Source organism: Neolamprologus multifasciatus, chromosome 6 (assembly GCF_963576455.1).
Source record: "Neolamprologus multifasciatus chromosome 6, fNeoMul1.2, whole genome shotgun sequence".
NCBI classification, from domain to species: Eukaryota; Metazoa; Chordata; class Actinopteri; order Cichliformes; family Cichlidae; genus Neolamprologus; species Neolamprologus multifasciatus.
The window spans coordinates 22098547-22111410 of record NC_140444.1 but is presented as its reverse complement, the minus strand read 5'-3'; the positions used below and the strand labels follow the sequence as shown (position 1 = coordinate 22111410).

Here is a 12864-nt window from a genome sequence, read left to right as displayed (position 1 = left end):
AATTTCTTATTTATGTACTTTACCTTTTAGCTATATCTGTTCTTAGTAACTTTGTTCTTATATTCCCTTTTATTGCTGTATAATTAGTGCCCTTAACCTGATGACATATGTGGTACTTTGTTAATAGTCTTTTATTTATTGTCTTAATTTTCCTGTTTTTATTATAAAGCACTTTGGTGTACTGCTGGTCTTTTAAACGTGCTATACAAATAAAGTTGTATTGTATTGTATTGTATAGGCCCTGCATGTGTGGGTGATTGTGGTGGAGCGGGAAGAGGGAGGCAGCTGGAGATGGGGAGGGAAGGAAGGGAGGGGCAAGTGACCCCTCCCTGGGGCAAGCTCCCCCGCAGACCCCAGTAGGCACCCCAATACTCCGCAACCCACCAGGGAAAGAGGGCCATGGTCCGGACGGGCCTGGGCCCCCTTTCCCTGGTGGGTTGCGCAAAGAATTACGGCCCTTTGGTATCCCAGGTCTGGTTTGCCAGAGGTGGCCCACACATGGGCCAGCACAAGGCCAGTTGCAAACACACTGATGGCCCTGTGCTGGCCCATGTGTGGATTTACCTCTGGTAAACCTGATCTGGGCCACCAAAGGGCGGTCATTCTTTGCGGTATTTGGGCCATTTGGTGTAAGTTGTGTGCAGCCACGGGCTAGGTTCCAGACACACTGCTGGCCCTGTGCTGGCCCAGAACAGTTTCAGCTCTGGCCCCAGATGTCAGCCTAATGTGTAGTTTAATCAAGCCATATAATAACAACATGTGCCGGAACAGAATAGTGCAAAAGTAACATAATGAAACTCTGTTCAGACAGTGAATGGACTGATTCTTATTCAGCACTTTTCTACTCTCCCAGATTACTCAAAGTGCCCTATACAACATGCTACAACATGTTTTGGATAAAGTGTACACTCACAAATCTGTAAAACCTGCATTTGGCTACCCTAGCAGTATAGTATATCAACATGGTATTTGGGTCTTCTAACTAAAATAGGAAAATAGGAACATAAATAGTGCCATCATTGCCAGACCTGGCCCACATCTGGATGACATACCACTTACCATGCCAGAAGTCAGCCAGCAGTGCCAGCTTGACACCAGATCTGGGCCAGACCTGTCTGCTATGTGTAATGAGGCAACTTATTGTGATTTGGAACTGAATTCAGTTAAATTGAAATTGAAAAAGAACCTGACTTTCAAATACAGTACAACTGATCTTTTTTGGAGGTTTTATTTTTTTGTGTGTTTTTTTGTAACCGCTTTCTGGGAATCAATTCATTTGTGCGAAAATACAAATTTCTGCCTGTCAAACTATGTTCTTTTTTGTGGTTGTTCATAGATTCAACTAAAGAAATAGTAACAAATGAACTGTGTCTGTGCTAGACTGCTAGTAACAAAGTGCCTATAGATACAATGTAATCATTAGTTCTTTGCACGTTCATTGGTAATGAGTAGACACAGCACTGGTTTGTCCATTTATTGAGGTGCAATGGCCAAGTCAGTCACCTGACACAAACCCACACAGCAGATACTGGAGACAAAACTGAAGAAAAAGAGACCAACAAAGAAGCAGCACCTGAAGACTTTATGTAAAGGCCTAAAAAAAATCTGAAGAGAAACGGTATTTTTGATGCTTATGGTTTGTGTTATTTCCATCAAAGTATAAAAAATTATGTTTGTATATAAAATGATGTCAATTCATCCAGCTATTTTTGAGCTGCTGAAAATTTGGGTCTACAGATGAAAGGTATCAGTATTTGTAGTTCTTACACAGTAAATGCAGTATTTTTCTAAAGACACTTGAACTAAAGCTGAAAGTCTGCAATTCAACATTATCTTGATGGTTTGTTTGAAAATTCACTGTGATTGTGTACAGAGAAAAAAAAAGAAAAAATCTGTGTACAAAAACTACTGTCATGAACTGGCTGTGTGGAGGCAGATGAGGACCCAAACGCAAAACTCACGGAGACAAAAAGCTGAACTCAAAATCACTGCTTTATTGCAGGCTTCACAAAGAAACAGAACTAAACTGGGAATGCTAACTGAGGACCGAGGGAACACAGAAAAGCACACATGTTCAGGGAGGAGACATTGACGACGCGACACTGAACTGAGGGAGACATGCACATAAATACACAGAGGGTTAACGAGGGAAGTGGGAACACACGGGAAACACAGCTGACACAGATAATCATAACAAGACACGGCAGGAGTAACACAACACTGACGGGAGACTGTCAAAGTAAAACAGGAAGTACACAGAGGTGCAGACAGGGGGAGAGAGAGATACAGGAGAGCACAGGCATAGCGGGCTGGGGAAACATGGAATAACACACAAGGAGGGGAGACAAGGGCTCACAGATACACAGAGGGGCACACAGGGGGTAAAAGTCACAAGGGGAAATCAAATAAGAAACAGCTTAACAGAGCAACCCAGGAACCATGGCCTAAATAAAGAACAAAATACAAAAATACATGAAAACTAAGAATGCTGGGCCAACATGGCCCAGGATCATGACACTTGTGGGCTTAAAAATAGAAAGGTGTATGTAAAAATTAAATACAAAAAATTTGAGTCAGATTTTCAGTGATGAACTTTATTAGGCAGTGACTTAGGCAGAAAGATTTAATAAAAAAAAAAAAAATCAAGACTCAATTTGGAAAAAGAGAAAAACTAATGCAAAACAAGCAACATTGTGCTGGCTTCATAAAAGCAATGCTGGCTTAAAACCACTCATTGAAATGTAGTTTTCTTTACGATTCAGGGAGTTATAGTGGGTGCAGCTGTTATAGTAGTTGTAGCAAGTGCTTGTAGGAGGGCAGAGAGAAGCTGCTGCAGGGAGATATTGTTGTTGTTGGTGATCTGTAGAGAGAACCCCCCCCCCCCCCCCCCCCCAAAGCTTTTACAGTTCATCTGTCATTTGAATGTGGAGGCGAAAGAAAGCACTCGCCTCATGTGAGCTGTGGTGAGAGTCACCATAGTGTCCGTGTGCACTCACCATCATATGGTATTACTTGTATTTGCATATTAAAGTAATATCTGCTAATATATCACTTATGATAATACTTGCAGGTTTAACCAGAGTCCCGCACAAGAAGCATCCAAGCAGAAGTACTTTCAGTATTGTTTCAGTTAATGTACCTGTTGAAAAAAGATTAAAGACAATAAGATATGCTAAAACAACAAATTCACTCAAGCAAAAAAAAAAAAAAAGTCTTTCACAATCCTTACTCAAGAAATGCTAAGAGTAAAGATTTAATCACCTTCAGTTGTAAGGCTGCAGCAGATTGTCTCAAGGAGGTTGGTTGTTCAGCTTCTCTTATATGCAGTTACTGGATCAGCTTTGTTACATCCTCCTCGACATTTCAAGGTGTGGCTGACGACTAGCCCTGTAAAGCCAAGTGTAACATATTTGATCTTTTTTTTTTACTTTTGTGACTTTTTGTTGCCAGATGTAGCAAATATGATACAAATTTAAATACATGTATGTGAAAATTAAAATTTAATATCTTTTTGGAAACATTTCATCAGAAGGGTTCAACAAACACTCAAAATAAAAAAAAAAATGTTCTGGCATTTATTTCACAGTTCAAGCTGATATAATTATGTTGGACTCATTTCATCACAAGTATCAGAAATAACACAGTTTAATAGATTTGTCCAATACCGAAATGTTAACATTAATCTGAATATAACCAGAAAACATTGCACATTACCACCGTAATGTAGGTCTCCACCCTGTAGTGTTTGCAAACTGGTAAACAGATGGAAATCCTCGCTATGATTACAAATCAGGAGCTTTACCAGCTTAGGCAATTAACAGACAACACCCAGTGTGGCATCAGGGATTGTTGGGAAATGAGTCACTGTTATAGCTTTGAGTTTATTTAATAGATGGCCCACATAAAACTTAAAAGTTATTCAATTTGGGTGACCGTGTTTCAGGGGGTGGGGAAGCTCATCTTGTAACCGGATGGTTGCCGGTTCGATCCCCAGCTCTGTCTGTCTTGGTTGTTGTGTCCTTGGGCAAGACACTTCACCTACTGGTGATGGCCAGAGGGGCTGATGGCGTGATATGGCAGCCTCGCTTCTGTCAGTCTGCCCCAGAGCAGTTGTGGCTACAACTGTAGCTTGCCTCCATCAGTGTGTGAATGAATAGTGGAATTGTAAAGTGCTTTGAGGGTCTTGAAAAGGGCTATATAAATGCAGTCCATCATTATTATTAATTAAAGAACAGGAAAGGTGGGTCCTTGCTTGTGTTTTTGAAATTAGAGCTATACCACACCAAAAAAGAGCTGACTAAACAACAAAACCAGCCAGGTCATGAACTAACATTTTGCTAGGATTAGGTTCGAGTGCCCTATCACACTACATATATCACACTTTCCCGCTGATAAACAGTTTCATGACATTCTCACATTGTATGAGAGCTTATTTGTCAAGAGGCTGAGTCCAACACTGTTACATCAACTTCTGAGAAGGTTTCACTAATGCTGGCTAACATCAGTTAACAGCTAAAATCAGCAGCAGTTACAAAGACAAAAGTTCAGGATATCTTCAACAACCCACCGCAGTATCGCTGCCATCACACAGAAGTTAGCTTCATAAAGTTGTATTGGACTTGTTGCGTCTAACTTTTGGTAAAATCTTCTTTGGACTGATGAGACAGACAGTTTTTGAGAAGTTTGAGGCATTAGGCCAGTCCCTTTGGTGCAAAACTAAAACAGTGACAGTGGTAAAACTAACAGTGGTAGTGACTTCTTTTCTCTCTACCATAAAATCCTGAAGGAGAAAGTTATCAGTTCATGTCCTCAAACTCCAGCGATTTGATTAAAGAATGCCCAAGGCAAGACAGGAGAGTAGGACAACTACTTTTTTTTCAAGTGAAAGTCCTTAGTGATTGCTTATGTGTTACGAGCATCGGAACAGCTGAGAAGCATTTTCTCTAAAAACTGCGCTCTCCTACTCTAAACGCCACATCAAGATGAACAGATTCAGTTTTTGGACTTCCTTACCAGGATGATTGAGCATGCATCAACGTACTTTACAAAGCTTGTTAGACACTGTGAAACACATCATGAGGATCCCTGGATGTTAGAAGATAAATAAAAATGGTCATGGACACTTGCATTTTTAAAAATTCTTTTAATTGAAACTGCAGTGGTAATACACAAAGATTTATTATATAGATATAAAGATAGAGAGGACATAGTGACAATTCTTCATATATTTTTACGTGTAGACAATTGTACGTGAGGAACATTCACAAACACATTTTAGTTTTGTATGTGTGTTTAGTTTTGCAACAAGATTAACTCTTGCATACACAACAGACCACAAATCCCCAGTATTATTCTATGAAATACAACATCTAGGACCTCTAGGACAAAAGAAAATATCACTGAATGCTGACTGGAAGACTGGTACTTAACCCTTTAGTTTTAAGTATCTCAGACCAAAATTGATATCAAGTAAGGACAATGTACACCACAGTTTCACATTCGAATGTTAGACAAAACCAACCATGGTGTATAATTTCTGACAGAAATCATACCTACTAAGAATTAGGTGTAATTCAGGTGTGTCCCTGATTATTGCCCAATGGTGTTTCTCCTTATTAAGATTTGGATGTTTTCTAAGAATCACAATTTCCCAACAGTTACGCAAATGAGGTTAAATCATCATTTGCAACTGTGTATAAAAAGCTCTGCTGTCAGTACAACATCAACACAATCATCCACATCTCTGAGACAGTCTGCTGAAGTTGTGAAGACCTGACGGTAACATTTCTCATAATCCTTTATTGCTTCTGTTTTCAGTGTAATGTTGGTGGAATGGTGATTTTGCTGATGGTTTTGACCACATCTCATCAGAATTATTGTTAACAGGTGAAATCACTGAAACCATGATCAAGGTTGTGTTTCTGCTTGGATGCCTGCTGAGCCTTGCTCTGGCAAATCCTGTAAGTGTAATATGACTGAAGACTAAATGAATGTTTTAATATATAATGTATAACTATATCTTGTACTGTGTGTGTAATTCTGTCACCAGAGACTGTATCAGTGTTCCTGTACTGTCATATCCAAACAACACATTTGCATGTGTTTTTTTTTTTAAAAACAGATTGACTCAGCACACGAGCGTGATGCACGTTCTTCATCTAGCGAGGGGGTGAGTCTCATGTTTGTCTTTCTACGTTTGAACATTAGACACACTGGACTCTCCGATATTATCATATCCACAGAAAGCCATTCAACAGAGAATGCATTATCCCATGTAATAATATTTATTACTTATTTTCTTGCAGACTACTGGGACTACCACAAGTTATCTTGCCCTGATAACAGCTCTTCTACAGAATCCAACACTTCTGCAGAATCCAACGCTCCTTGCAGCGATTCTTGCCGCTATACGATAAGCTGCTCCTTCACCAACAGCTATTACTGTTACAAAGAATGAATTGAAAATGAACCAACAATGAATAAAAACCCATGTTGAACGGCATCCTTGTTTTTCACAGTTTATTCACACAGATTATTAAAAATCTCCACTTACTTTTTGAATGACTTGGTCTTATAGAGAGTTTAAAAAAGCTTGCACAATTCATAGGTCAGTGTTGTGGCTTAACAGAAAAACAAAAATCTTTTGAAATTCTGAATTATTTTCAGAAAGCAGATCATTTTCAATGAAAAATGTCTTACTCTCTACTCTTGCTCAGCTGATTAATGCATCACAGTGCAAAAACACATTGAAAAAGGGGTGGCTGGAGCTTAGGAGGTAGCACAGATCATCTACTGATTAGGAAGGTTAGTGGTTGAATCCCTGGCTTCCCCAGTCTGCATGCAAAATGCTTGGCCCAAGTTAGTAACCCCAAGTTACTCTGATGCATCCATTGGAGTATGAACGTGTGTGAATGTTAGCTGGGAAAGTTAATATGGGTGAATGTGGCTTGTGGTATAAAGCAGGGAGAGTAGAAATGCACTATATAAGAATCAGTCCACTTACCAAAGCAATACAGCAGCTTTTAAAGACAAAACTGAAGATAAAGAGAAGCAGCAACCGAAGACTCTGTAGTAAATGCCAAGAAGAACATCTGAAGGGAGGAGACACAGTATTTGTGATGTTCATGGTGTATAGACTTAAGTATTTCAGTCAAAGCATGAAAACATTATGTTTGTATATAAAATGATGTCAGGCCATCCAATTAGTACTGAGCTGCTGAAAATTGGGTACTAAAGATAAAAATGTTTGTAATACTTAAACAGTTGATGCCATATTTTTGTAAAGACCCACCCACATTAAAGGTGAACGTCTGCAATTCTGCAAGAGTATCTCAATTGTTTGAATTAAAATTCCATGTGATTGTGTACAGAGAAAAAATGGCAGAATCTGTGAACAACAACTTGTGCCAATCCATACAATACAATGATGATTTGTGAAAAACAAACAAACAAACAAAATACATTTTGAGTCTAACTGATTTTCACTGATGAACTTTATTTGGCAGCTACTAAACACAACAGTGATCAGAAAGTCAAAAGTCAAGATTTGATTTAGAAAAGAGAAAAAGTAAAGCAAAACAAGCAACATTGTCCTGGCGTCATAAATGCAATGCTGGCTTAAAACCACTCTTTGGTTTTTTAGTTTCCTTTATGATTACAGGGAGTTATAGTGGGTGTAGCTGTTTTAGTAGTTGTAGCAAGTGCTTGTAGGAAGGCAGAAAGAAGCTGCTGCAGGGAGATATTGTTGTTGTTGGTGATCTGTAGAGAGAAAAATATCCATTTTACAGAACATTTTACAGAAAGTGATGTTCAATAAGATGAATAGATAAGTTGAGAAAAGGTTAAGATACAATAAGATGTACTAAAATGACAGATTCATCCAAGCAAATAAAAATTATCCTTCACAATCCGTGCACAAAATTCTGAGAGTAAAAATGTTATTTGTACAGCTGCAGCAGACTGTCTCTGTCACAGCTGCAGAGGCAGATATGTGTTAGAAGAATGGGGACCCAAATGCAGACATGGATGCGGGAGAATGTTTTGAACAGAAGGCGAGCCTTTATTTATGGATAATCAATACTGCAAACAGGTAGAACAGAGAAAATGAACAAAACCTAAACTAGGAAAAACTAACCATAAACATATAACCTGAGGGTGGACCAGAACCAAGGGATGAGGAACCAGGAAACACAGGAAAGCTGATGAAGAGAACGCTGAGGCAATACAGGGAAGACATGGGCTGTATCCCAATTCAGGGTCTGCAGCCTTAAAGGCCGCATTTTAAGGCCGATTACGTCACAGCGACGCAACGAAGGCTGTCCCAATCCAAAGGCTACTCGAAATGCGGCCCTCAAATGTGTCCTTCATTTCCCTGAATTTTAAGGATGTGGCGGTGTAGACTTCGTGGCTCAACATATCCCAGAATGCATAGCGCAGCGGTGGGTGTGGATAATTTTGCCGAAAAAAAAACAGCGGATGAGGGGCACCTGAAGAATAAACTTTATATTACTGAATATTATGTCACTTATTTATGTGCAAATGTTTACTAACGAAGAACATTAAAACATTACTGTTGGCCACATGTCGGCAAAGTTATGTGACATTAGTGACGTTTGTACTAACTTGGTTTTAAAGCCTTTACTTTAAAATATACGCCGTTCAATAGCTGACCTTAATCAGAGAATGATCAAAGCTCATGTAGAAACAAACAAACAAATGAATAAAAGATTTTCTCCTTCATTTCTGTCAAACAATGCTGTATGAAACGTTTCCAGCTGTTAGTATCATGGTTGCTAGGCAACCCGGGCAGCACGACGGAGGCTAGACCGTCCCATTTCACAAGCCTCGCACTTCCGGCCTTAATGGTCTTTGAGTACGTGGCCCTTGTGGACCGTTAAGGCTGCGTACTTTAAGGCTGCAGATCCTGAATTGGGATACAGCCATGCAGAGGTAACACAGGAGGGAGACATGGCTCAACCGAATGAACATGATGAGACAGGGAGGAAGGAAAACCGAATACAATGACATAAGACACGGACCTTCAAAGTAAAACAGGAAACATAGCGACTGAACACAAGATACGTAAACTTAACAAATAGACCGGGGAGACAGAGAACATAGGAACATGAAACGTGGGATGGGAGCACCAAGTAGACAACACAGAACACAGGGAAGCCAAATACCAAAACCTAAGAACTAGAACTCAAGAAATACTACTGAACTAGGGAGCTAGAAATACTAGGACAGAAACCAAAACACTAACAGTGAAAACCATGAATAACAAATAATCAAGAAACACAAATTAAACCCAGCATTTTCAGTTTCTTGTATTTTTGTATTTATCTGTATTACGATTTATGTTCTGATTGTTTAGTTATTGTGTTTTGAATATTATAATCCTATGTTTCAGTTTATTCTGGTTTAAGGTTTTGTTCTTAGGGTTAGTGTCTTGTGCCTTCGTGTTTAGTGTAGCTTTAGTTCAGTGTCACGTCTTCGTCTTTCTGAACTGTTTCCTGTTTTACTTTGAAGGTCCATGTCTTACGTCATTGTATTCAGTTTTGCTTCCCCCCCCGTTTTGTCAGGCTCATCAGGTCCAGCTGTGTTTCCCACATGTGTGTAATCTCCCTGTGTTCTTCAGTGTGTATTTAAGTCGTGTCTACTTGTGTGCTGATTGCTGGTCCGTCTGTGTATCTACCGTGTGTTCTCCCTGCTGTCAACCTTCATGTGCCTTCGCCCACCTTCCTTCATGTTCTGCTTTGCTGTTTTGTAGTTTAGTTTCTCCCAGTGTAGTTTATCTTTAGTTCCGTTTTGCCATTCTCTCCTTGTGTTTTATGTTGCAACACTGCAAACACTGGAATGATAAAATTATTTGAACATTACCTAATAAGACTGATTCGGGACAGACAATTAGTTATTTTAAACTTTCCTAGCAGTCCTTCACAAACAGGGAACAGTCTGTCTATTCTCTCCATCTGTCAGCTGCTGCTGGCTCTTCCTCCTCCTCTTCCTCACACACTGCTGAGTTTGTCCTGGTGGATCATCAGGGGTGCAAAGCCTCACAGATGATGTGCAGCAGTGGGTCCCTCTGTCTGTCCTCATTCTGGACACTTGCAGTTGTCACACATGGAAATCAAATGTGTGATAAGCTGCAGGATTCAAACACAAGTGTAACTTATTAATACATGTTCATACTTTTATTACACAATCAGAGAGAAAGAAAAAGAGAGTAGAGTGCAGGACAGACAGACAGGTGACAGTCTCAGGTGTATACACTGCTGCAAAACAGCATAAAAGAAGGAGGATTGTGTTATTACGAAACAAGAAGAGTTCCCAGATGGTACAGTGGACACGTGTGACTCCTGTGATTAAAGCATCTTTCTTTCAGCTTAACGAGTGAACCGTCAGCTCGTTCAAACACACGTTAAAGTCCGTTTGGCTCGACACCACCGAACAGAGGCAGCAATATAACATAGCTAACATTAACAGTGCAGTGAATCCTACTCGTGCCGTGATATTCAGGACTGCAAACCGAGCAGCATCACTGACTTTCAGCTTGTTGTGTTTGTGGATGACTGACTTTAATTATCCATCAAATCATCATCAAGTTTTTCTCCTAAATAGAGATCATTACAGAATGCCTAGTCCTACTTAAAATCCCATTTATTTTAATTTTATTTTATCATCTACTCGAACTAAGGAAAACGTTTGACTCACTCAAAGACAATTTGCACGCCTCCCCTGCCTGTCTGCAGAGGCAGTTTTGAATTTAGGAGCAGCAAGATGGAAGTGGCAAACCCTGGCGGTTCTCCGGTAAGTATATTGTTTTTTATCTTCAAGTTTGTCTTTTGAAACGTTAATTTTATTTAAATCCGTTGCTCACGTATAAAGTACACAGATGGGGTCTTTGCTAAAGTCGTCTGAGGCGTGTCTCACTAAGCGCTACATGCTAGCATCCTGCTAACCGAGCTACCCTTTACATGCTGTGCTTTAGAAAATAGGATACTCGTTAAAAAAAATACTTCGCAGATATTGATAGATAGACGAACACTGCAAATATAATGTTGGAAACGAGAACGGCCTTTGGTGAAGGGGTAAAATACACCATGAATAAAGCCATAGAGTGAATGGCTGCCATGGTTGCAGAACGGCCTGATTTAATGACAAGAATGGGGAAGAGTGAGGTGAAGTGAACCAAAGCCACAAAACACGGTCAGACAAGGCGACAAAAGGGCAGTGATCTGTCCGTCAGTATGAAGTTGGTGTGTGCTTTGGTGAACAAAAACTCGAGACCGGTAGCAGGAAGATGGGAGACTCGTGTTTCACTGGAATAGTGGTGAATTAAAACACCCTTTGTTGGGGACATTTAGGTGTAAATGCATCCATACAGGCGAGACAGAGGCAGACCAGACAGTGAAGAAAACAAGGCAAACATTAGAAATATTAAAACGGAAATATAGGATTAATATAACATACAATTAGGGAAAGTGTAAGGAACACAATGTAAATGATATTGTAAAGTCATTAAAACAGCATACTCTGATTAAAAGAAACATGTAATTGGGTAGGATGATAATAATAATAATAATAATATTAAAAAACATGTACAAGATGGGTATGTATACTTGTACCCAGAATTTAACAACTATAAAGTTGTAGCATGTCAGTACCTTACCCCATCCATTATATCGTCACTTTCAGAAAAGGATATGGTCAATATCTTTACAAATAGTATCTAAACTTAAACGGGATATTCCCTCTGCTTCTTCTGCTTCTCGTATACACCCTCAGGGTTTGTGATCAGCCAGCAGCTGATATGATAATTAATCCTGTAAAATAATATTCTTTCGGTTTATGAATCTGTTTGCATGGATTTCTTAATCCATTTCCACTGTTAGCAAAAGTTGTGCATGCAGTTTTGGTGTGCTGCTCTCCAAGACTAAAAGCTGCGTCAAAGTTGGAAGTAACTGGCCGATGTTCCACTGTTGAAGATCAGCTGTGCCCATTTGTTGCACATTGTGGGAATGGAGAAGTTGAGGCCCTTGCAGGCTACCCACAATTTCCCAAAACTGAGCGATACATCTTGCTTCCATATTTGTATCTTGTGTCACTAAAAATACATTTTATTTTAATTTTATACATTGATTAATGACCTGCAGAATCTCCTTATCATATTAAGTGATTCATAATTGTCACTTTATGCTTTCTCCATCTCTAAAGTGATGACATCCTTACATTACATCCTTTAGGTTCATTTTCTGCAGGCAGGTTTCTGAGAGAGAACAGGCAGATTTACACTATAACATGCAGCGTTCTATAGATGGACACATAAAGAAATGAAAAATTACATGTATGTGCTAACTTTCTAAACACTTTGTTACATTTATGATTAAGTAGATAAAACACATTTATGTCGGCCTTGGCTCATAGTTCTTGTCTTTAAATTAACTTTGTGTGTGTTTCAGGTCCTGCACTCTCAAAGACTGAATGAACCAGCATTGCAGTCACGGGTCACTGTGAGCATCACAGGGAAGGTTGAAGCCGCCCACTGCACCTGTAAGGTCGGAGTCGCGGAGACCTGCAGCCATGTCGCTGTTCTTCTGTTTAATGTAGAAGCAACAGTGTTGATCTGTGGCACAAGGACTGTTACAGATGAACCTGCATACTGGGTTTTGCTGGGTAATATGACCAAGATACAGTCAGTGGTTGGCCGTAAGATAGACTTCTACTCTTCAGCTGCCCAAAAAATCTGTAGTGACAGGTAAAAGGAGCCGTCCTCAAAAAAGAAAAATCCCACCTGCTACTGTGGAGGAGTTGTCACTGCTATAATGCCATAATGTTTTATCTAGGGGTCTAGATTTATGCCTG

At 39.7% G+C, this 12864-nt stretch overlaps 1 long non-coding RNA gene across 1 annotated transcript; it reads left to right on the top strand.

Moving 5' to 3' along the window:
- Nucleotides 1–5711: 5711 nt before the first annotated feature.
- Nucleotides 5712–6502, top strand: LOC146516958 (uncharacterized). Its single transcript, XR_014874452.1, has 4 exons — nt 5712–5778; nt 5887–5960; nt 6122–6169; nt 6306–6502. It is a non-coding gene; the product is annotated as an uncharacterized LOC146516958 (long non-coding RNA).
- The last annotated feature ends 6362 nt before the right edge of the window (nt 6503–12864 follow it).